Source organism: Apium graveolens, chromosome 10 (genome assembly GCF_009905375.1).
Source record: "Apium graveolens cultivar Ventura chromosome 10, ASM990537v1, whole genome shotgun sequence".
Taxonomy (NCBI): domain Eukaryota; kingdom Viridiplantae; phylum Streptophyta; class Magnoliopsida; order Apiales; family Apiaceae; genus Apium; species Apium graveolens.
In genome coordinates, this window is record NC_133656.1 from 69,931,010 (window position 1) to 69,937,016 (window position 6,007).

The 6,007-nt window shown below is 43.5% G+C and overlaps 1 non-coding gene across 1 annotated transcript; it reads right to left on the reverse strand.

Moving 5' to 3' along the window:
- Positions 1-296: 296 nt before the first annotated feature.
- On the reverse strand, positions 297-403 carry LOC141694136 (small nucleolar RNA R71). Its single transcript, XR_012563464.1, has one exon. It is a non-coding gene; the product is annotated as a small nucleolar RNA R71 (small nucleolar RNA).
- Between the last annotated feature and the right edge of the window lie 5,604 nt (positions 404-6,007).

Sequence of the window (6,007 nt, forward strand, 5' to 3'; positions counted from 1 at the left end):
AAGCTAACACCTTTGAAATCAAGCCGGGCACTATTCAGATGGTGCAGAATTCTGTTTCTTTTGGAGGAGCGGCAACTGAAGACCCCAACATGCACATAAGGAATTTTGTCGAGATCTGCAGCACTTTTAAGTATAATGGCGTGACTGATGAGGCTATCAAGTTGAGGCTTTTCCCATTCTCACTGAGGGATAAGGCTAAAGACTGGTTACATTCTGAACCAGCTGGGTCTATCACTACGTGGCAAGATCTTGCGCAAAAGTTTCTGGTGAAGTTTTATCCAATGGCAAAGACTGCTGCTATGAGGAGTGCTCTTACTCAGTTTGCGCAGCAACCTACAGAATCTATGTGCGAGGCTTGGGAACGCTACAAGGAAATGTTGAGAAAATGTCCACATCATGGAATGCCGGATTGGATGGTAATCACTGGTTTTTATAATGGTTTGGGGGCCCAATCTCGACCCATGCTCGATGCAGCAGCTGGAGGAGCCTTATGGGCTAAAAGCTATACTGAGGCGTATAATCTTATAGAGACAATGGCTGCAAATGAGCATCAAAACCCAACTCAGAGGATGACGTCAGGCAAGGTCGCAGGTATTCTGGAAGTTGATGCAGCCACCGCTATTGCAGCCCAGCTCCAAGCGCTATCAATGAAGGTTGATTCTCTGGCTACGTATGGAGTTAATCAAATAGCTATGGTTTGTGAGCTTTGTGCAGGTTCTCATGCTACGGATCAGTGTTCTCTTGTCAACGAATCTGTTCAGTATGTGAATAATTATCAGCGACAACAGCAGCATGTGTCAGCGACCTATCATCCTAACAACAGAAATCATCCAAATTTCAGCTGGGGAAATAATCAGAATGCTATTCAGCCACCATATCAGCAAGGAGTGAGTAAACAGTTTAACCCACCTGGATTCCAGCAACCACAGCAGTATGCTACAAGGCAATCATATCCTCAACAGGGAAGTGCAGCTGCACCTACTAGTGCTAATTTTGAGGAACTTAAGCTGTTGTGCAAGAGTCAGGCGGTTTCTATCAAGACCTTGGAAAATCAAATCAGTCAATTAGCCAATACAGTGCTCAATCGTCAACCTGGCACTCTTCCCAGTGACACGGAAGTACCAGGCAGGAAGGAAGCTAAAGAGCAAGTCAAGGCTATTACCTTAAGGTCTGGAAAAGTAGCTGATGCTGAAAAGGCAAAAGAAGTCGAAGCTGAAGTTAGAGATGAAGAATCTAAGCAAAAGGAGAAAGTGGCGGAACCAAAGAAGACTACTGTTGAACACACTCTGCCTGAGGCTAATACAGGGGAGAAACAGCTCTATCCTCCACCACCTTTTCCTAAGAGATTGCAGCAACAAAAGCTGGATAGACAGTTTGGGAAGTTTCTGGAGGTGTTCAAGAAACTTCACATCAATATACCTTTCGCTGAGGCTCTGGAACAAATGCCTAGTTATGCGAAGTTTATGAAGACTATTCTTTCAAGGAAGGTGAAACTGGATGACCTTGAAACCGTTGCTCTCACGGAAGAATGCAGCGCTGTTCTGCAGCAAAAGTTACCACCAAAACTGAAAGATCCAGGAAGCTTCACCATTCCTTGCACCATTGGCAATCTAACTTTTGATAATTGCCTTTGTGATTTGGGAGCAAGCATTAATCTGATGCCCTTGTCGATCTTTAAAAAGCTGGATCTGCCTGATCCAAAACCCACATACATGTCGCTACAATTGGCGGACCGTTCCATTACTTACCCAAGGGGCATAGTTGAGGATGTGCTCGTCAAGGTGGATAAGCTCTTCTTTCCTGCAGATTTTGTTATTCTGGATTTTGAGGAAGATAAGAAGATTCCCATAATCTTGGGGAGGCCTTTCTTGGCTACTGGCCGTACCTTGATAGATGTGCACAAAGGGGAACTTACTATGCGGGTCCAAGATCAGGATGTGACCTTCAACGTATTCAAGGCAATGAAATTCCCTACAGAAGATGAGGAGTGTTTAAAAGTGGATGTGATTGATTCCGCAGTTACTTCGGAACTCGATCACATGCTAATGTCTGATGCATTGGAAAAGGCCTTAGTGGGGGATTTTGACAACGATGATGAAGATAGCAACGAGCAATTACAATATCTGAACGCTTCTCCATGGAAGCAAAAGCTCGACATACCATTTGAATCTCTTGGTACTTCTGACCTTAAGAATGCTGAAGGGAAGCTCAAACCATCAATAGAGGAAGCACCTACCTTGGAGCTCAAACCATTACCTGAACACTTGAGGTATGCTTTTTAGGTGATTTATCTACGTTACCTGTTATTATTTTAGCTGACCTTTCAGGTAGTGAGGAAGACAAGCTCTTAAGGATTTTAAGAGAATTCAAATCGGCTATAGGATGGACCATAGCAGACATCAAGGGGATAAGTCCTTCATATTGTATGCATAAAATTTTGTTAGAGGAAGGTAGTAAGCCAACTGTGGAACAGCAGCGAAGACTGAACCCGATCATGAAGGAGGTGGTGAAGAAAGAAATTCTGAAATGGCTAGATGCAGGCATCATTTATCCTATTTCTGACAGCTCGTGGGTGAGCCCCGTGCAATGTGTACCTAAGAAAGGAGGTATCACTGTGGTCGCAAATGAAAAGAATGAGCTCATCCCTACTCGAACAGTTACAGGATGGAGAGTATGCATGGATTATAGAAAATTGAACAAAACCACAAGGAAGGATCACTTCCCTCTCCCATTCATTGATCAAATGCTTGACAGATTGGCGGGACATGAGTATTTTTGTCTTCTGGATGGTTATTCCGGGTATAATCAGATTTGTATTGCACCAGAGGATCAGGAAAAGACTACCTTCACTTGTCCATTTGGCACATTTGCTTCTCGTAGAGTTTCGTTTGGGTTATGTGGCGCCCCGGCCACCTTTCAGAGATGTATGATGGCTATATTCTCTGACATGATTGGAAATAACGTCGAAGTGTTCATGAATGACTTCTCCGTCTTTGGACACTCATATGATGAATGTTTGAATAATCTGCGCGCCGTACTCAAAAGACGCGTGGAAACTAATTTGGTGCTTAATTGGGAGAAATGTCATTTTATGGTGCGTGAAGGCATTATCCTTGGGCATAAGGTCTCTAGCAAAGGTCTGGAGGTGGAAAAGGCCAAGGTGGGAGTCATTGAAAATCTTCCCCCACCTAATTCGGTGAAAGGAATCCGTAGTTTTCTCGGTCATGCGGGTTTTTATCGGCGATTCATCAAGGACTTTTCAAAGATATCTAAGCCGTTGTGCAATTTACTTGAGAAAGATGTGCCTTTCAAATTTGATGATGAATGTTTGGCAGCATTCGAGACTCTCAAGGAGAGTTTGATCACGGCACCAGTTATTACAGCACCAGATTGGACAAAACCGTTTGAGATGATGTGTGATGCGAGTGACTATGCGGTAGGTGCAGTTCTGGGACAGCGCAAGAAAAATCTCTTCCATGTGGTCTACTATGCGAGTAAGACTTTAAATGGGGCCCAATTGAACTACACCACTACTGAGAAGGAGCTTTTGGCTATAGTCTTTGGCTTTGAGAAATTTCGATCTTATCTGCTTGGTACGAAAGTAACAGTATTCACTGATCATGCAGCTATTCGCTATCTGGTTTCTAAGAAGGATTCGAAGCCGAGACTCATTCGTTGGGTGCTTTTACTTCAGGAATTTGAGTTAGAGATCAAAGATAGAAAAGGTACCGAGAATCAAGTAGCTGACCATCTTTCTAGGTTGGAGAATCCCGATTCTACTTCACAAGATAGGACGTTAATCAATGAATCTTTTCCGGATGAGCAGTTGTTTGCAATTCAGGAGGAAGAACCATGGTTTGCAGATATTGTAAACTATCTTGTCAGCAATATAATGCCACTTAATTTGACATCCACTCAAAAGAAGAAGTTTCTGTATGAGGTGAAGTGGTATATGTGGGATGAACCATATTTGTTTAGACAGGGAGCTGATCAGATTATCAGGAGATGTATCCCGTTCTGTGAGACGGAGGGGATATTACGAGACTGCCATTCCACCGTTTATGGTGGACGCTATGGAGGTGAGAAGACGGCAGCTCGTATTCTGTAAGCAGGTTTTTTCTGGCCTACTTTGTTCAAGGATGCTCATCAGTTTGTTTTAAGGTGTGATCGTTGCCAAAGAGTGGGAAATTTGTCAAGGAAGGATGAGATGCCATTAAATGTGATGCTTGAAGTCGAGGTCTTTGATGTATGGGGAATCGATTTCATGGGGCCTTTTATCTCGTCTTGCAATAATCAGTACATCTTGCTGGCAGTCGATTATGTCTCAAAATGGGTCGAAGTTAAAGCTTTACCGACAAATGATGCAAAGGCAGTGCTAAATTTTCTTCATAAGCAAATTTTCACAAGGTTTGGAACGCCTCGGGTAATCATAAGTGATGAAGGATCGCATTTTTGCAACCGTAAGTTCACTTCTATGATGCAGCGTTATAATGTGAATCATTGAGTAGCTACTGCCTATCATCCGCAAACAAATGGTCAAGCGGAAGTATCTAACAGAGAGATAAAGCGCATTCTAGAGAAGGTTGTTTGTCCGTCAAGGAAGGATTGGTCTTTAAAGCTCGATGAAGCTGTTTGGGCTTACAGAACAGCATACAAAACTCCACTTGGGATGTTACCGTTTCAGTTGGTGTACGGTAAGGGATGTCATCTACCGGCGGAGCTTGAGCATAAGGCCTACTGGGCATTGAAGAAATTGAACTTGGATTTAGATGCAGCTGGTAAGAAAAGAATGCTTCAGCTTAATGAACTTGATGAATTTCGACTTCAAGCGTACGAGAATAACAAAATGTATAAGGAAAAGGTGAAGAGGTGGCACGATAGGAAGCTACATCCTAAGTTATTTGTGCCAGGGCAACAAGTTCTGTTATTCAACTCTCGGCTCCGACTTTTTCCTGGGAAGTTGAAATCAAGGTGGTATGGACCTTTTATTGTCAAAACTATGTTTCCACATGGAGCGGTGGAAATTTTTGAGAATGATTCGGACCAAGCATTCAAGGTTAACGGTCAGCGGTTGAAGCACTACTATGGGGACATGGCAAACCGAGAGGTGGTTAGTGCCATTTTGTTGACTACTTGAGAAAGGTACGGAACGTCAAGCTAATGACGAAAAAGAAAGCGCTGCGTGGGAGGCAACCCATGAATTGTTGTTACAGGAACCCTTAGAAGTTAATAACCTATCCAAAAACACAAAAAAATCAGAAAACAGGGGTTGAAAAAAAAATTTCCAGAGACACTCTGCGCGCCCGCGCATAAATGCTGAGCGGCCGCGCAGGGGTCGAGTTCCAGAAATTTTTTTGCAGTTCAGAAAAAAAAAAAAAAAAAAAACACAAAAAACCCATCACAGAACATAAACCCACGAATTCTTTTCCCATTACCCCATGATTTTATCCCTCAACCCCACTCCTAATCTAATTTAACCTACTCCACACCCTATATATATACATACACCTATCCTACATATCTCCCACAAACTTCCTACACTTAAACCCTTTCATAAACATCAAAAATCAGTTCTTACACACTTTTATTCACAAATCAATGGCACCCAAGAGAGCACGCACTATTGACAGCAGCAGCACAGTTCCTACTGCTGATTCATCAAGGGGTACTGCTGCAAGGCCTCGGTTAACTGACAGAGCTGCGGAGGAGGAGTACACTAGGCTGTTGGGGAAGCCGATTCTGAAGGAGAGGGGGTTTTTACCATCAGGGAGGGATGGTGAGTTGTTGCCCATGATTGCAGAGAAGGGGTGGATAGCTTTTTGTGAGTCACCCGAAGCAGTACCGATGAGTGTTGTTCGCGAGTTCTACGCGAACGCGAAGGCTGAAAAGAATGGGTTTTCTGTAGTTCGTGGGCTGACGGTTGATTATCATCCTGCGGCGATTCACCGTGTGATTGGACAGCGAGAGAGGAAGCCCGAGGAGGAGAACTGGAATGAAAAGACTGCTG